Raw genomic sequence first — 20240 nt, 5'->3', positions numbered from 1 at the left:
CGCTGATGGTTTTTTTGCTGGTGGGGGGGGTCGTTGCCTTGTTGCTACTTGTGCGTGGGAGGGGAAAGTTGAGGGGAGCTTTGGGTTTCTAACGTTTAACTGTCAATCATACTTTGGGGCACTCCTCTGTTTTCGTGGTTGCATACGAAGAAAAAGAATTTCAGGATGTATATTGTATAGATTTCTATGATATTAAATGTACCTATTGAAATAAACCTAATATGCAAAGCACATGGAAGTGATGGAGCACAATTTGCATTGCAAGACTTGCAAATACACCTGATGCAATGGATTTGAAGCAACATATTTTCACACCACAGGAGTTACTTTCCCATCCATTTGCAAAGCGGGGAGGAAACTTACAGAAAAAAAGGAATGGAGCTGCAACAGGTGGCACACCTTAACAAAAATCTGTTTGGAGCTTCACACAACAGGATTGATGAAAGTAAAAAGTAACTCACATAAACTAGAAGTTTCCAGATAAAATGGGGAATGCAAAGGCAGCTAAAGGCAAGCTATCAATTATTGCCACATAGAACAGCGATCGAGTCACGAATCACAAAAATCTCTCACTCAGCATCAGAAAAACCAAAGAGTTGACTATCAGCTACATGAGGAAGAAGCCTGAGGTCCATAAGCCAGTCTTTACAAGGGGAATGGAGGTGGGGAGGGTTAGTAGCTTTCAGTTCCATGATATTAACTTATTAGAGGATCTGTCCTGGGACCAGTACAAAAGTATCATCACAAAGAAGGCATGATGGTGCCTCAACTTTCTTAGGTGTTTGTGTAGCTTCAGCACGTCACCAAAAAATTTAGATTATGAGGACACGCACTCCTCTTTTATTGTCATTTAGTAATGCGTGCATTAAGAAATGATACAATGTTCCTCCAGAATGATATCACAGAAACACAAGACAAACCAAGACTAAAAAAAACTGACAAAAGCTACATAATTATAACATATAGTTACAACAGTGCAAAGCAATACCATAATTTGATGAAGAACAGACCATGGGCACTGTAAAAAAAAAAGTCTCAAAGTCTCTCGAAAGTCCCATCATCTCACGCAGACAGTAGAAGGGAGAAACTCTCCCTGCCATGAGCTTCCAGCGCTGCAAACTTGCCGATGCAGCACCCTGGAAGCACCCGACCACAGCCGACTCTTGAGTCCGTCCGAAAACTTCGAGCCTCCGACCAGCCCTCTGACACTGAGCATCATCTCTGCCGAGCGCTTTGACCCTGGCCCCGGCAACAGGCAATAGGCAAAGCCGAGGATTTGGGGCCTTCCCCTCCCGAGATTCTCGATTGCACAGTAGCAGCGGCAGCGAAGCAGGCATTTCAGAAGTTTCTCCAGATGTTCCTCCGTGCTTCTCACGACTGTCTCCATCAAATTAGGATTGTGCACGGCCCCTATTTAACAAATATGATATCATTTTGGAGCGGCCGCGCATGCTGCGTCGCGCCGCCATCTTCTTCTCCCCTCAAATTTTAGTAAGTCTTCTATAGATGAACAGTGGGGAGCACAAGCTAACTGGTTGCATCATGGTCTGTACGGAAACACCAATGCCTAAGAATGGAAAAAGCTACAGAAAGTGGTGGATATAGCCCAATCCAACACAGGCAAATCCTGCAGTATTGTGAGCAGGTGTTGGGCCTCTTATCTAAGAAAGGATGTGCTGACATTGGAGAGGGTCGTGAAAAGGTCAGATAAGGCTCATGAAAATTATCCCTGAAATGCAAGGGTTAACACACAAGGAACATTTGATGGCTCTGGGCCTGCACTCACTGCAGTTTAAAAGAATGAGGGGGATCTCAATTAAACCTATTAAATATTAAGGCCTAGACAGAGTGGTCATAGAGAGGGTATTTCCTCCAGTAATGGAGTCTATGACCAGAGGGCACAGAGTCTTGATTAGTGAGGGTGTTGACATTCAAGGTTGCAGAAAGAAAGCAGGAGAATGGAGTTGAGAGGGACAATAAATCAGCCATGGTGTACAGGACTCGATGGGCTGAATGGCCTAATCTGCTCCTGTCTCACAATCTCCCCACTTTGTGGTAAATCCACACTTACATGGAGCAATACCACAAGAAAGCAGCATCTATCAAAGACCCCTGCCATCCAGGCCATGCTAACTTCTTGTTACTACTATTGGGAAAGAAGCACAGAATCCTTAGGTCTCACTCCACAATTATTACCCTATAAGCATCAGGCTCCAGAACCAGCGTAGGTAAATTCACTCACGACTGCTCCAAAAAGATTTGCTTTCAAAGACTCTTTACAACTCATGCTCTCATTAGTTTTATAGTACAGTTTGTCTTCTTTTGCACAGTGGTTGTTTGTCAGTGATACATTTAGGTTTTTGCTTAATTCTGTTGTATTTTTTCCTGTAACTGTCTGCAAGAAAATGAAACTCAAAAGTACAAGGTAAAATGTACATAATTCGATAATAAATTTATTTTGATCTTTGAATTGCCTTGCTCCTTTCATTGGAACCTCCTAAACTACTACTACCAAATGCCTTTCTCTGTAATATCAGTAATAACTGGATGAGACAAAAAGGGAAGAACTGAACTTGTGATCTCCTCCTTACCAAAAGGCCATGAACCTTGGCAAGAAGTATGCTTTGAATTGGCTCTCAGTGCAAAGCTTCTTCCAGGCAATAGCAGCTAGCGTTGCCTCAGCTTTCTGCGATCTCTCGACATCATATTCATTCACACCACAAAGTGGGAATTTGCTAGAAGGTGCAATCACCCTTGGAAAAAAACAGCCCTACCCAAACAGCTGTTAAGAATTATGACTGTCCGTTAATTGGAAACATTCCAAAAAAATTAAAATTATTTGAATGTTAAAAATTTTTTGTTTTACTTTTAAAAATTATAAAGTTAACTGAGCAGGGAAAAACACCTTCAATTAAAAACATCCAAAAACTCAAACATATCTTAATCCCTAGCACACTTTGTCTTCTACTGAAAGCAGAAAAGGAATTCTTGTACCAGTTGTAGTCTCGAGCAGATACCCGTGAGAGGCAGGGAACGGATGCTGATTCACCCAAAGAAATTGAGCTGCAGGAGTCCAATCTCAGCAATCGCAGCTGGAAAAATGCTGGTGAGCAGTCTTCTGCAGATTTAGCAAGTTTGTGTGCATGGTAAATGGAGTTACCAGCATATCCCTGCAAAATACAGTCCACGCATCAATCTCTGTGGACTTCAACTTGTTGAACAAGTATTAAGAGAACAAAGCACAATTCCAACGACATTCAAAAAAAAGCATTATTTATTTGGATGCAAAACAAAATGGAAATATTTTTCCAACTGGGAAAAATCTTGCATTGAGTAGATAAGACCATAAGAGATGGGAGCAGAATTGGCCATTCAGACCATCAAGTCTGCTCTGCCATTCTCTCACAGCTAATTTATTTTCCCTCTGAACCCCATCCTCCAACCTTCTCCTTGTAACCTTTGACACCCTTACTAAACAAGAATCTGTTGAAGTCCACCTTAAATGTACCCAATGACTTGGGTTAAGCAGATTCTACTTTGCGTCATAAGAAATGTAACATGCATAGACCTTGCATGCAGTTGGAACTTATACATAGTGCTGGAAGCAACATTTGATTATTAGTGAATTATTCTTACTTATATATTTATTTATTGACATACAGCTCGGAGTAGGCCCTTCCAGTCCTTCAAACCACACCATCCAGTAATCCCTCAATTTAATGCTAGCCTAATCACAGGACAATTTACAGTGACCAATTAACCAACCAATTGGTATGTATTTTGGACCGTGGGAAGAAAGCAGAGAACCTGGAGGAAATCCAGAGAAAAGTTAGTTTCTTCCTCTTTTAATTGCCACAAAATTCAGACTTTTTTAACATTATTTAGAATCTTGTAATATCTTAAGAAGAAATTCATCATTTTAGGGAATGGCGCATTCAGGAGATGCATGTCAGAGTCACGGAAGATGGCCTTAAGAAGAGTTTCATCTTTTAATCATACAACAAAGCTCATTCACAGTTGAAGCTATTAATTCAAGCAAAGGTGATCTTGGTGTCAAATCAAAAATTAACAGTATGCAAGTTTCCCTCAAACATTAAAATAAAGTTTCAAAGGAAATGACTAAAGAACTTGTTGCATTATCATAGCTCCTCTCACAGAGATACATGCAATAAATGACCGAACCCCTACATTTATTCTTGCTGAACATGGCAGAATTTCCAACACTGAAAAAAATTTGCACAAATTACAAGATGAGCAACTGGCTAATTACTGTTTGTCCTTAACAAGAGGACACCAGCTCTTCAAACAATACCATTGGATTAACCCTAGCCATCAGGGTACCTAAACAGAACATCTGCTTGAACTAATCCAAAGAACAGCCTAAGAAACCAACACTGCCTCAAGAATTGAGGATCAAGATGACACAAGCTGCTAATTCAGAATACCGTAGATGAACAGTGAACACCAGCACTATCACAAGCCATAAGGTCTTGCCATTTACAAAAGGTCTCTGCTTCAATACAATAATTTCTGCATACATACTTTGAAAATTAATGTTCTTTGAACCTTCATACTTGTACTATTGCAAGAAGGGAGTTTTTTGTTCAGTTAGTGGTGGTAGTTAGCGATGAATGCTACCCAAAGACCGAAAGTGAAAACTAATGAGTTCCATGTACTGTAGGTGACACTGAATCCAATGGACAACAAACAGGGCTGGCAAATATTCATCTTAAATTCCCTCAAGTCATAAAATCAACATTCAGTATAACACACTAAACAAAATTCAACTGAGAATACCGTTGATCAGTATTGAGAAACAGAACAGAATGCACCAACTAGGTCTCAGGGAGAAAAATAAACAATAAAAGGAGGAGCTAAAGTAGTGACTTTGGACCTGACTATGTCTGAATCGTAATTTATATAAATATGTTCAATAATTAAATTCTATAAAATCAGTTACATGCTACACTCAGGGATCAAGGCCTCCTGCACTTGAATGAAATTGCCTCACCAATAACGTCCTGGCAGAGTTCTCAGACATTAGCTTCAGTTTGCAGTAGGGCAACTACAGTCACTTCCTTAAATCAACCAAACCAATAAATATTAAAACAGAATAAGTAGATGTACCTTAAGACAAAGTAATGTTGTACTGTCACTTACTTCGACAATACGAATTCTGATTTTTGCTTTAATTCTTCAGGTCTGACTCTGCATTCATGCAGGCAAAAATATAAGCTCACAAACATGAGAAAAGCTGCAGATGCCGGAAATCCAAAGAAAGTTCGAGAAATCGATATTCCTTCCATCAAGTTGGAGGCCACCCAGATAAAATATAAGATGTTGCTCCTCCAACCTGAGTGTGGCCTCATCACGGCAGTAGAGGAGGCCATGGACTGACATGTCGGAATGGGAATGGGAAGTGGAATTGAAATGGGTGGTTACAGGGAGACTGCTTCGCAAAGCAGCTACGTTCCATCTGCCAGAAAAAGTGGCATGAACATTGATTTCTCGAACTTACAGTAATTGTTTCTCCCCATCTTCACCCATTCCCCATTCCTGTTTCCCTCTCCTTATCTGCCAATCACCTCCCTCTGGTGCTCCTCCCCCTTCTCCAGCCCCTTATCTCTTTCACCAATCAACTTCCCAGCTCTTAACTTCACCTTCTCTCCCATTCCTGGTTTCACCTATCACCTGCCACCTTGTACTTCTTTCTTCCTCCCCTCCCCCCACCTTCTTATTCTGACTTCTCCCTCCCCTTCCTTTCCAGTCCAGAAGAAGGGACTCAGTCTGAAATTCTTTTCCATAGATGCTGCCTGGCCTGCTGAGTTTCTCCAGCATTTTGTCTGTGTTGCAAATTATACGCTGTCAGGCCTTAATCAAAGCGTTCATGAACTTTTGACAAGCATGATTGGTCAGTGGATGAGCAACATTCAGTGTTGAGATCTTCAACTCCATTCAGTTGCCTTATGTAAATGGCATAAAGAATACAATAGAGCGCCCGTCCGCATTCTCCATCTGGCACCTCCAGACCCATGAGGAGAACTCTGATTGCTACATTGGCCTCATCAGTCATCAGAGAACTCACAAATCCCAAATGGAAGCAAATCATCCTTGACCCCAAGGGACTGCCCAAGGAGAAAACAATAAAATTAAATTCCTTCATCAGAGAGCTAGTTGCTTCATATGATGTATAACATTAATTTTCTCATTCAGTGGTAAAGTTATTCAAAACTTCATATTTGATAAGGAGTCTGCAAATGTAACTATGGAACAGATCTCAAGCAGCTTTATGTTTCCTTATATCTTTCATGATTAAGCACTTGATGAGAACCTTGGCCAGATTCAGAGTGTGAACACTACAAGTACTTAAATCATAAAACCACGATATTGAGAACGACAATACATTTCTCACAACTGTTGCAATCTCATATGTTACTTCTACAATATTTCAGTATTTTGAAATCAAGAGGATATTTCCAGTAACTAACCATACAATGAAACCTGTGTGTTCATCTACAATTTGAAGGCATGAAGAGGGTGGATTCCAGATGAGCTAGTACCATCACCTATAGTATCAGCAAGGGATATTTTATCTTTTCTGGAGAACATTATAAAATAGCAAGACCGAGAGAGTCAAGGTGAAAGCTGAAGCATCAATTTGTGAAAACTCTCTAATATAACCCTTCCCTTTTTCTTGCCAATTTTTCCCCCAGAAACTGATGAGAGATTGAAAATCTGGCTGAGTGGTGCCACAACAACAATCTCTTACTCAATGTCAGCGAGGCCAAACAGCTGATATTTTACTTCAAGGGGAGGAAACCAAGGGCCCTTAAGCCGGCACCTGCAGAATCTATTCTTACAGAATCTATTTTACAATTTCTTCCACGCCAACCAGTGACAATACCACTCAGTTTGAGAGTTGGCTATTCTCCTTTTTTTGCCATGAGAAACTTCCAAATCCTGAGAGAAATGTATACCCAAGGTTACTCTTGGATTCTTTGTATTTAACCTGAACACTGCTCTGCAAGTTAATGTTGATCTCTTATATTGAGGCCTGGGAGAAAAAAAAACAGAAAATAAGCCCAATAAATGACTTTGCCCACAAAGTGGCTGTGTAATAGATGAACAAGAAGCTGAGTGCAAGTTCTCTGAGTGTAGGAGTCGCCACTTTTATTTTATTTGCCTTGAAGAGTGAACTCCTCATTTTGACCAAGGAACTGCTTTACCTTAGTATTATATGGAATTAATAGATGCCAAGGGAAAGGTGGGCATTGGTTACTCAGCTTTTATCAACACTAATTTCATTTTTGTTCCGTTAAACAGAAATAAACAATTTAAAGGAAAACACAAGGCTTTAATGAGCAATCTTTTTAACTGGTTTTGCATAGCATTACCAACAAAGGAGAAATTTGAAAAGACTGGAGAAAAAAAACATGCTTGAATGTAATCACAGTTATACGTAATCGCTCAACTCTGCAAAGAATTTCAGAAAAAATTGTTCACAAGTAGCAAGCCTCCTTTTATCAACAAGGGGTCTCCTGGAAGACACCTCTCACAATGTAACCTGCTGTGCCAAATCTTACTGGCTGAGATAGTTGTGGATAACCATGCACACACCAAGTCTAAAACTCACTGCCAGATTCAGTAGTATACACATTGATCAGCTAATTCTGTATGTGAGTGTTTGAAGATTAGTAAAAAAAAATTAACTGAGAATGAGGCATATAAGAAAAATATGGCAAAATTGGAGCACCTGGGTCAGCAGTGAGACAATGAATAATCATATGGAAGGGCCACAAGGAACCATGGTCAATAACGGAATGGAAAACAAATGAATGCTGGGGAATTGAAGACCAACCTCCCGGGAATGAAGGGAGTGGGAGCAGAAATAGGTCATCAGGCCCTACAAACCTCCTCAACATTCAAATGATCATGGCTGCTTTCTGCTGGTCTCAACTTTTCTCTGTACCAGCTCCCCATAACCAATTAGAGATAAAGGTGGGAAGATGTGCCTGGAGGCTGTGGAAGTGAGCGAGGTCCTCAATGAATACTTCTCTTCGGTATTCACCAATGAGAGGGAACTTGATGATGGTGAGGACAATATGAGTGAGGCTGATATTCTGGAGCATGTTGCTATTAAGGGAGAGGAGGTGGTGGAGTTGTTAAAATACATTAGGACAGATAAGTCCCCGGGGCCTGACGGAATATTCCCCAGGCTGCTCTACGAGGTGAGAGAAGAGATTGCTGAGCCTCTGGCTAGGATCTTTATGTCCTCGTTGTCCACGGGAATGGTACCAGAGGATTGGAGGGAGGCGAATGTTGTTCCCTTGTTCAAAAAAGGTAGTAGGGATAGTCCGGGTAATTATAGACCAGTGAGCCTTACATCTGTGGTGGGAAAGCTGTTGGAAAAGATTCTTAGAGATAGGATCTATAGGCATTTAGAGAATCATGGTCTGATCAGGGACAGTCAGCATGGCTTTGTGAAGGGCAGATCGTGTCTAACAAGCCTGATAGAGTTCTTTGAGAAGGTGACCAGACATATAGATGAGGGTAGTGCAGTGGATGTGATCTATATGGATTTGAGTAAGGCGTTTGACAAGGTTTCACACGGTAGGCTTATTCAGAAAGTCAGAAGGCATGGGATCCAGGGAAGTTTGATCAGGTGGATTCAGAATTGGCTTGCCTACAGAAGGCAGGGGGTGGTGGTGGAGGGAGTACATTCAGATTGGAGGATAGTGACTAGTGGTGTCCCACAAGGATCTGTTCTGGGACCTCTACTTTTCGTGAATTTTATTAACGACCTGTATGTGGGGGTAGAAGGGTGGGTTGGCAAGTTTGCAGACGACACAAAGGTTGGTGGTGTTGTAGATAGTGTAGAGGATTGTCAAAGATTGCAGAGAGACGTTCATAGGATGCAGAAGTAGGCTGAGAAGTGGCAGATGGAGTTCAACCCGGAGAAGTGTGAGGTGGTATACTTTGGAAGGACAAACTCCAAGGCAGAGTACAAAGTAAATGACAGGATACTTGGTAGGGTGGAGGAGCAGAGGGATCTCGGGGTACATGTCCACAGATCCCTGAAAGTGGCCTCACAGGTGGATAGGGTAGTTAAGAAAGCTTATGGGGTGTTAGCTTTCATAAGTCGAGGGACAGAGTTTAAGAGTCGCAATGTAATGATGCAGCTCTATAAAACTCTGGTTAGGCCACACTTGGAGTACTGTGTCCAGTTCTGGTCACCTCACTATAGGAAGGATGTGGAAGCATTGGAAAGGGTACAGAGGAGATTCACCAGGATGCTGCCTGGTTTAGAAGGTATGCATTATGATCAGAGATTAAGAGAGCGAGGGCTTTACTCTTTGGAGAGAAGGAGGATGAGAGGAGACATTACAGAGGTGTACAAGATAATAAGAGGAATAGATAGAGTGGAGAGCCAGCGCCTCTTCCCCAGGGCACCACTGCTCAATACAAGAGGACATGGCTTTAAGGTAAGGGGTGGGAAGTTCAAGGGGGATATTAGAGGAAGGTTTTTTACTCAGAGAGTGGTTGGTGCGTGGAATGCACTGCCCGAGTCAGTGGTGGAGGCAGATACACTAGTGAAGTTTAAGAGACTACTAGACAAGTATATGGAGGAATCTAAGGTGGGGGCTTATATGGGAAGCAGGGTTTGAGGATTGGCACAACATTGTGGGCCGAAGGGCCTGCACTGTGCTGTACTATTCTGTGTTCTATGTTCTAACACTTAATTCCTCAATCTTTCTAATATTTATCTCCACATTAAAAATTTCCAGTGATCTAGCCTCCAGCACCCTCAGTGGCAAAAATTCTTCGGTTTCAGCAGAAATTATGACAAAATTCAGTTTTAAGTGGCCAGCTTCTTATTTTACAACAAGGTCCATTTGTTCATCTCTCTCTTACTGGCAGAAGCACCTCAACATTTACCCTGGCAAGCCTGCTAAGGAACTTATGTTCAATTAGGTTTACTGCTCATTTTTCGAAACTCCAAGAAATCCAACGCAATGCTGGAATATTTCAACTAATTTATTCCCAGGATTTGGATGCCATTGGCAATACTGCCAGTTCATGTCATCCTCAACTGCCCCCAGAATTAAGAAGGCAGTTCAGCATCCACTACAATGCTACCTGCAGTGCCAGGAACATGGATGAGAATTTCAGCAAAGAAGTGGGAATAAGGAGATGGTCAATGTTGTAAAAGTTACAATTTTTGTAGTGGGGATTTACAAACACAAGAGAATTTGAATACACTAATCTTTATTTTTGTTCAAGGTTAACAGATGAGACTGAAAAAGTATGTCAAAGACAAATGAAAATAATAGCAGCTGGTTATGGACCATATAGTGTCTAAACATACACTGGATATAAAAAAGCATAATTTGTAATCATTCTTGAGGTGCACTTTTAAAATATGCTGTTGTGCCAATGTGATTTTATCACTCTGAGAACTTCTAAATTACTGCAAGGTTTGTCAAACATGATTTTCAGAGCATGTATTGTCACCAGATTGGAAATATTGTATACCACAGCAAAAGTATATAACAACACATTCATAGACAAAATTGCAGCTGAATAGTTCTTGGTGGAAATTCCTTGGAATGCATTCAGATAGTTATGATCAGGCAAGTTGATTAAATATATAGCTTATACTCTCCAAATTTCATTCAATAGTACTGGTGGAAATGTGTCAGGCAAGTTTTAAAACATCTTAGAAAGCAATTATTAGCAGGCAGAAGGATTGTCGGAGGCAGGTGAGAACTTTTTTAGAACAAAATTTTATTTGTTGTCTGAATATTTTCTAATTTTGATAGCAAAGGACAAGAGAAATGAAAGTATGGTTAACCCATGAGAACTGAAACACGTCGAGTGCAGAGCTCATGATACAAGCTGAATGCATTTTTGTTGTCACCTGCTTGGCATTCACTGGCTGCTCTCGGTGAAAGCAAAATGATACCCCTAATATTTAAGAAGTGAAATCTCAAAGTATCTTGGTTAGGGAGGTCATTGCCTTTCTTTTTAATGTGACTACAACTGCTTAACACTTTTGAGAGTTCGTTGCTTTTAATGATGATATGTTAACACAAGAACATAAATTATAAAAGTAGCCCATTTAACTCCTTGGCCTGCCCAGCCATTTAATAAGATCATGGTTAATCTTTCCTACAGCAATCCCAAAAGATCTCAATTCCCTTAACACTTAACATCTATCAATCTTTACTTTGAACATAAACAAAAGTCTCCATTTGGGTAGGAAATTCCCAGCATTCAGCACCACCTGAAATGATTTCCTTTCATTTTGGCACTGGATAGCCAACCTTTCTTATTGGGGAGGGGGAGGGGGAGGGGGAGGGATGGGACCCACCTCATGGGAGAACAACAGGCAGAACAATTAGAACAATACCAGAATGAATTAGTCTGGAATCTGAGCAGACTGAGAGGAAATGGGTTAAGGCCCAGTAACAGGCAGCTCACTTGGCAGCAGTCGTGGAATAACTGTTGGGGTAAACTGGGAAGTGCTGGACCAGGGGATTGACAAATGGGAAATTGCCCACAAACAGGAGACCCGGCACTGCCTATTAAAATGGCATCCACAGAGACCAGGCAATGGCAGGCTCAAAACTCTGATAATTCCAGCCAGCCCCTCACACTCAACACCACCACCCACAGGCCTTATGCCAGGGGAAAAGCAGAGTGTCCTGTCTGAATCACCCTCACTTTAAGTTGCACATGGCAATGATGAACTTTGGCACAAATTAGAAGAAATGACTAAAGGCCTCCGGGTGCATCCCATAGACATACGTGCACTGGTTAAAGATAAATATGTAAGACAGTATGACCCCAAGGGTGCAGGATGGAACATAGGCAACTGATGGGAATGCCAATAATGTGGAAAGATATTGGAACTTTAAGGAAGTGAGGCAGAGACTGGGAGGAGAGGGTAACTGGGAAAAGATAATGTCAGTTATTCAGAGAGCCGATGAACTTGGCTTTCGCTATGCAGAGTGAAAAACGCCAGGCCTATGAGGAATATTCAGGACTGGGCAATACAGGGAAGGATGAGCCAGTCTTCCTGAAATTGCTCAAGGAAGGTCAGCCCACCAGGAGTTTTTAAACTTGGAACAACTGTGGGATACAAACACTCCACAACTTCATGGACTGGGGAAATAGACCTGAAAAGAGGGGAGAAGGGTTGTAATGGCTGAAGAGGATATAGCTGCTGTAAGGACACAGAGGATTTGCTTTGTGTGCCAGAAACAGGAGCATCTCGCATAGGACTACGAGAACAGACACGGAAGAGCAAAGGAGGTGGTTTGTTACAGCTGTGGGTTCTCAGGCCATGGTCAGGAGCAATATCACAAGGAGGAAAGGAGGTGTGATAGTTACCCACCAAGACAGGCAGAAACTGCAGCAAAATCTTCACTACCCACCTTGACTGCTGACCAGATTGTAGAACTGGTAAAGACAGCACCCAAGTCAGTCGAACAGCTATTGGTAGCCCCCATTAGTACTGGTCATCCATGAATATAAACAAGAACTTTGCTAAGAGGTCAACAATGTGATATGTTAGGAGACACAGGAACTTCAGCATCCATAATTGACCTACCCTTGCCCATGACTGGATGGGCTATTTACCTTACAGGTGTAAGAAGCAAAACAATGAGGGAAAAGAAAAGTGAGCCTCAGATATTTGAGATAGACGGAGTGCGCTTTTCAGTCGATTTCTGTGTATACCCTAACAATGAAGGTACTGTCATAGATTGAGGGATAGGTCAGATTACATGGATAAGTCAGGGCCAACAAACAAGCATGATTCTCAGAACAGACAACATGGCCACAGCAGTCCCGATCAGCGAGGACTGGAGTCAGGATGAGGATGTCGTTTCTAGATTATGTCATGTGATCCAAGGGACACAGGCTGAATACAAACCAGATTGTGAAACAATCAGAATAGACGCAATTAGAGCAGAACAACCACATAACCCCTCACACTCTCAAGTGGAAGCAAAGGTCTGGAGTAAAGGATGGTCCAAGAAGGTCAAGTTGATCTAAAATAACACACATTGCCCGAGACTATAAAACCAACAAGTCATATAATCAAAATTCTACGGATCAAATCTGAATTTGAGAAAACTCAGAAGATGTTGGATTTTTAGTTGATGTGTGGATAATTTAATGTTTGCTGGTCTATGATCAATAATTGCAGCCTTCTTTGTTTCAAAGTCTTAAGGCCTAAGATTCTGGAACATGGTTGTAGACGTGTGTTTTAAGATGTTTTGCTGAATGTTTAACCTTTGAGCAAATGTACCCAAAATATGAATGGTTTGAGCATGGAAAACATTACTTGAGATGTGCTCACATGTGAGGCGAAGGAGAGACAGAGAGAGACGGAGAGGGGGAGGGACACTTGCGCGCGTACACACACACACACACACACAGAAAATGGTTGTGTGATCAAGAGGGTGGATTACCACATAAAATACTGGGAGGAAACAGCAAGTAAATGAGATTGAATGGAAGGCAAAGCCAACAGTTTTAGTTTCGGTCTTTAACATTTATCCTTGCAAACAAACTTCACAGGCAAGACATGGGCCATCAGAACTTTAGCATAGACCAGAGACTTATCTGTCTCAGAATCTTAGCATAGAAAAGATGGAAGATGATGTCTACAGACTTGAAATACTTAGAAACAAGTGTTTTGTGGATCCACGGGGCAGGGTGAAAGTCAATTATTCAAGCAGGCGAAGCAACTTCAAGAGATAAGCTGTGCTGGCGCGCTGCAAAATCGACACAGATAGAGAGTTGGAGTGAGCAATTCATAGAGGAGAATTGTGACAGAAGTTTGATTCCATCCAACTAACCCAGGTGCGAGATCAGATTGCTCTAAATGTCGAGCTGATTTGGAGAGACCGAAAATGGCTTCTTCAGCAGCGAAATCTAGGCCTGAAGTGAATCACTGGGTGGGGTGTTCTAGGCCCGGAGCAATTCGCTGCAGTAGTGCCCGGGTCCTAATGTGAGGCATAATCTGCTGTTTGGACAATTTAAACGCTGGCCCAGATAGACTGGAAAAGCAGGGGGTCAAGAGACGGGCCGATTTCTCTCGCTCTCCCGCGACGTTTACTCCTCTCTCTATAGAATTGAGGCTGTGAGTCTGCCCCTGGCTGCTGTGCTTCGTGTCTGCAAACTTTGCGGTGATTTGCCCCGCTAATATGACGAACTAATACTAAGGTCTTGGGCCTGCTCCGAGGATTTGGATCCAAGGACTCAGTTTGGTTCTTTTGTTGTTGCTGCTCACTTCTATTGTTTGCATGGAATGTGTTTTTTCCCTCTTCCTATGCACCTTTTATTTTTGGCTTCTTTTTATGTTTTAATTGGGTTCTTTTGGGTTTCTTGCTTTGTGGCTGCTTGCAAGCAGACAAGTCTCAAGGCTGTATAATTAATACATTCTTTGATAATAAATGTACTTTGAATCAAGGCTGGCCTCACTTTACAAAGTTTTATCTTCCTTGCCTGCTCATAAGAAAAGGCCCACCGCCCATTCCTTACAGCACGCACTATGTACTTTGTGACACATTTAAAAAGCAAATGCTCAAATATGAAGAAAGTCAACAGTGGGTAGGGCAGCAGCCAGCCACAAAGCTCATAGTCCCCACTATCTTTTTCAGCTTAAATTACAATATACCAACACTGCTCTATGCAGACTGCAGCAAAAAATCAGTATAACATTTCTCCAGGTAACCACAGTACTTCCCATTATTAAGATCACAGTTCCTACAAAACAGAGCCTAACTACAAGAAACGTCACAGGAAATTTGACTACACACTATGTACTTATATCAGAACAAAGAAAAACTCTTATCATATATTTACTTTTATGACGCACTCTCTTTGATAGCCAGGTGCCAGGTATTTGCATTGACCGCTCTACTTGTTTAAAATTTGGTTAGCTTCAGGTAACATACCACAAGACTCTTACGTTTTGACATGAATTTTTGCCTCAATGTATTTCCGTGAAAGGCACAACAGTACTTCTGCAATCATCACTATGCAACATTAACAATATGCCACAGTTATGAAGGGTTAACTTGTATAGAACAAAGTAGAACATGTTATTCTTAACATATAGGGTTATCCACTTCCCGTATTATTCAGGCAAAATGGTTCTCAGTCCACATCTAGAAATGGTGCATATTGTGCCTTAAGACACCAAAGGAACTTCCAACCACCACCCCCACCCACAGGCTGGGAGTGAAAGATTAGAACTGAAAGTGACTTCTGTCACATTGCTGCATGTTTTATGGTGTTTGAACACTTGTAACAGGGCTTTTGTGCAAGATTTCATTAACTCTTCATCAGGGGAACTTATATGTAACCAATGCAATTGTATGTGTAGCCTTAAAACATTTTTAAGAATTCAGTCAAGTCACAGAGCATAGACATTCAGAAGGGTGTGTACAGAGACTTGCATAAGGAGGGACATTTTATACATAAATGGACAACTTAGACACAGCCTAAAGCACTTTGTGATGATTGCCATTGAGTTAGCACATTCCCCCAGTGGCCCTCAGTTACATAATGGCCCGGTACTGATTAGAACACCAGATTCTTCTGATATGCTGGTGTCTCTGGAGGCCTTCACATAAGGTTTGTTAAAGTATCCACCTTGCAAGATAATGCAAACTGAATGATCTTTGGCACCAACTCAATTCTGCACAGCCCAGGTTTGCTGGAGCCTATACAGGTTTGCACAAGGTGGCAGTGCATTCTGTACAACCAACCAGATGCAAAACCCCAGGTCAACCAAGATAAAACTAGATTCGCAGATGTAAAAGCTCAGCCTTATGTTCCCTTCTCATTACTTTACAGAATAAATCAGAAGTAACTGTGAAAACAAAAACAAGTGGGTGGTCAATGCCACACAGCTGAGAAACTAAATTGAATTTTCTGCAACTGAAGTAATAATGAGCCATTGTTGACAGCAATACATATAACTTTGAAGAAAAGAGAACATTTATCCAAAGTAATAATTGCAGGATACAGGAAAAGAACAAGAGATGAGACCAACTGGATGGCTCCTTAAGGATGACAATGAGTTGAATGGTCTCTTATAGTGTCATACTATACAGAGATAGTCTGTATTTGAGTTACCTGACCAATAAACTATTCATTTTAATGAAAAATTGATTGACCTACATAGATCTCCAGTATCATTTCCACATGGCAGGATAATTGTACTTTCCTCCTCTCCAAACACAGTACCATTTACTGTGATGCCTATCTTGGTGCACTTGGCTCTGGAGTCTCAAAACCCTCAAGTTGAAAACACCAATCAAAGATCCCCACCATCAGGCAGACTGTGCCCTGCACTTTGACGTACTCCCTCATGGGTCACTGTGAAAGGCTGTCCATGAGGGCTGAGGACATGGGACTGCACAGCCACTCACCACTGAGGTACTGAGTTCAGTCCGCACCCTTTCCAGCAACAAGTGTAAGCCATTGGTATGGGACTGGCACCACCCAGATCCTACAGTGCCTCCCTATCAGCTAGGCTAATTCTCTATGACAGGGAGAACTATGCAGCCAAACGGGCAGGAACCAGCAGCTCCCATTACCTCAGGGTGACTGAAAGATCTAGAAAGGCTGTCAAAACAAGAAGGAAATGCTGCCAGTCCATGACAACCTTGTGTCCCGAGCCTCAGTGCTGACCAGCCATATCATTCACACCAGCCCTTACAAGCAACCTTCTCGCACCCATCTGTGGTGCATTTCACTGCTGAGTTCATAACAGCTTCCTAACACTTCTGCACTGCACCTCTATATGTAACACCATATCAACACTAGAGTACTATAATAATACTACAATAAGACCTTTTAGTGTTGATACTATTATTCTGAGCAGCCTATCCTGAACATGAAATAAGATTCATCTCAGACTGGAGGTAGAGTAGTTTAAATCCCATGTACTATGGGAATGGACGCCTACTTACATGGACAAACTTCTGATCATTTATTTTTCTGCTCAATACCGGCATTACCATTTCAAGCAGCCAGCGTTAGGTCCATGTAGATCAGTCAGATACACTGTAAAGCTTCTGGTCTGTAGTAAAAGCACCCACATTAATAATGCAGCAACATCACGTGAATGTTACCCCTACCAATATACACTTGCCTTCGGAGCAATTGACATGCTCTTTCTTTCTGATTCACCAGCATCACTTTTGATCATTACCCACAGGATATTGAAAGTCAGCAGACTTTTTTCTGCACATCTTCAACATTTGGTGTAATATTCTCTCCAGAATATATTCATAATGTTGTAGTTCCCACTGAGTATAAAAAAGTATTACTAAAATAAAATGATTGTGTAATAGGCATTTCTCATTCCCCAGGCAACACATGTCCTAGTACTAATTCCAGCTTAATGCTAGTTAGGGAAACTGTTGATATACAAGCATTCAGCAAAGTTGAAATCCAAAAGTAAATCTTAAACTTCATCATTTCTGCATAGGCAGCTGCGCCACATTTTTGGTCACATGCTTTGGCCCTCTATGAGGCACTCTCTCAACTATTGTTTGATGAAACCTTGTGAGGTACCCTGAATCACGTCATTACATTGAAGCCTCTTAAATACATGTTGTTGTTAAATCCATGCAGATAAAAAGCAGCGAGGAGGAAACTAGAGGCCCATGAACCAGTCCTCATCAGAAGATCAGAGATGGAGATGGTCAGCAATTTTAAATTCCTTGGTGTTAGCATTCTGAGGACCTGTCCTGGGTCCAACGTGTAAGTGCAGTTACGAAGAAAGCACACAACATCTGTACTTCCTTAGAAGTTTGCAAAGATTTGGGATAACATTTAAAGCTTTGACAAACTTCTATAGATGCGTGGTGGAGAGTACATCGACTAGCTGTATCACAGCCTGCTATGGGAACACCAATGCCCTTGAGTGGAAAAGCCTACAAAAAGTAGTGGATACAGCCCAGTCCATCATGGATAAGGCCTCCCCCATCTTGAGCAGATCTACACAGAGTGTTGTTGCAGAAAAGCAGCATCCATCATCAGGGATCCTCACCACCCAGGTCATGCTCTCTTCCTGCTGCTGCATCAGGAAGGTGGTACGGGAGACTCAGGACTCACACCACCAAGTTCAGGAACAGTTGTTACCCCTCAACCATCTTGCTCTTGAACCAAAGGAGACACCTTCACTCATCTTCACTCGCCCCATCACTGAAATGTTTCCACAACCCATGGACTCACTTTCAAGGACTCGTCATCTCATGTTCTCAATATTTATTGATTATTTATTATTTTTATTATTTCTTCTGTCCTTTTGTATTTGCACTATTCATTGTGTTTTGCACACTGGTTATATGCCCAGCTGGAGCAATCTTTCATTGATCCTATTATGGTTATTGGATTTATTGAGTATGCCTGGAGAAAATGAACCTCAGGGTTGGATATGGTGACATATATGTACTTTGATAATAAACTTACTTTGAATTTTGAGCATACTTCTGGCATGGATCATCTAGTTCTATATTATACATCTTGCCAATATTAATACAAGAATTTTTTTTAAATGGCACATTTTTCCAGTAGCCCGCTTAAAATAACAATTGGACAGCGGAGAAAAATTGAGTGTCAACTTTGAAGATTTCACCATCAAAAGTCAATTCTAAAATTTCAATTCAAATAAGAATACAGGTTTCCCCCGCCATCGGAAGGTAGAGCGTTCCTATGAAACGGTTCGTAAGCCGAAATATCGTAAAGCGAAGAAGCAATTACCATTTATATATATGGGAAATTTTTGTGAGCGTTCTCAGACCCAAAAATAACCTACCAAATCATGCCAAATAACACATAAAACCTAAAATAACAGTGACAAATAGTAAAAGCAGGAATGATATGATAAATACACAGCCTATATAAAGTAGAAATACTTCTCTACAACGATTGCCTGCAGAGATCTCCGTAGCAAAAATCTCACACAAGTGCTCTCGGCAGAAAATCTCACGCAAGCGCTGTTGGCATAAACGTGCTCTCCAGTAACCTTTAAACTATGAAGCTGCCAAATCTACCAAATAACACATAAAAATACACGGCCTATATAAAGTAGAAATAATGTATGTACAGTGTAGTTTCACTTACTGGAATCCGGAAAACAGCGCTGAGCACACTGACGATGGTGTGTTAGACTGAGTCGTCGCAGGCTGGGTGGTGCAGTGGCCCCCACCCTCTGGGCTGCCGACCTGATACATTGCCGCGAAGAACGCAGCGGTAGCCGGGAGGCACACAGCACATCGTTAAGAAAAAAGATGAAATAAACATGCTAATTAATTAGGTGCTGCCCGGCACGTAAATGTCGGCGCAGATCAGAGGCGATTGCCAATTGCATCGCCTCTGATCTGGGCCGACAATTACGTGCTAGGCGGCCCCTAATTAATTAGCATGTTTATTTCGGCTTTTTTCTTAAAGATGTGCTGTGTGCCTCCTGGCTATTGCTGCGTTCTTCGCGAATCGGTACAGTACCTGTCCGAGGCCCGGGTGTTGGGGTGATGGGACACGTGGGTGTCATCTCATCGTCAATCAGGGCAGGCAGCTCATCTTCTCCTATGACTGCCCGCCTCGATGTCGAAGGTCGAGGTTCATCATCTGCTGTGGCTGTTGTGGAAGGCTTGCTTGACTGCTGAGCCTCGCGCATTTTTCTATCATACAGTTGTTTGTAAGCACTCAAACCATCCTGCAAATATCCCCTAAACCTACGTACCCTTTCAAAATTAAAGTCATACTTTATCATTGCAGCGAAAATCTCACGTAGTTGCTTCACTTTCTGCATTCGGTTGCATTCGGTTTTGATTGTTATCCTTTCCTCTTCCAATTGCATCAGCTCTTCATCTATCAGTTCTTGGTCATGGGATGCCAAAACCTCTTCAACATCATCTTCGTCAACTACCACAAGCCAAACTCACTTTGTCCTTGCTTCGTTCACCACGGTCGAAACGCTTAATTATGTCTAGTTTTACGCTAAGTGTAACACCCTTACTCTTTCAGGCTTTTCCGACACCTTAGAACTCATCTTGCTAACGGCTGCTCAATGCAACATGTTAAAGCAATGCCGTTCCGAATCTGGGGCAGAGCGGCTGCTCAGGGCACACGCTGCCTTTTATCATGCGCTGACTTTATCGCGTGCTGCCTTTCTTCGTAACAGTGAAAACACCTTCTGAAAGTGAAAA

The 20240-nt window shown here is 41.8% G+C and overlaps 1 protein-coding gene across 14 annotated transcripts in view; it reads right to left on the bottom strand.

Moving 5' to 3' along the window:
- Window positions 1–20240, bottom strand: part of LOC140201702 (alpha-(1,6)-fucosyltransferase) — an 889182-nt gene that overhangs the window by 859730 nt on the left and 9212 nt on the right. The window contains exon 2 of one of the 14 annotated variants that reach the window (XM_072266344.1): window positions 2995–3170. The exons of the other annotated variants lie outside the window; for them this stretch is intronic. The gene's annotated coding sequence lies outside the window, so the exon portion shown is untranslated. The remainder of the gene's footprint in view (window positions 1–2994; window positions 3171–20240) is intronic. 14 annotated transcript variants of the gene reach the window in all.

Source organism: Mobula birostris, chromosome 1 (genome assembly GCF_030028105.1).
Source record: "Mobula birostris isolate sMobBir1 chromosome 1, sMobBir1.hap1, whole genome shotgun sequence".
NCBI lineage: Eukaryota > Metazoa > Chordata > Chondrichthyes > Myliobatiformes > Myliobatidae > Mobula > Mobula birostris.
The sequence above is the reverse complement of the archived record's forward strand: the minus strand, read 5'-3'. Positions and strand labels throughout refer to the sequence as shown.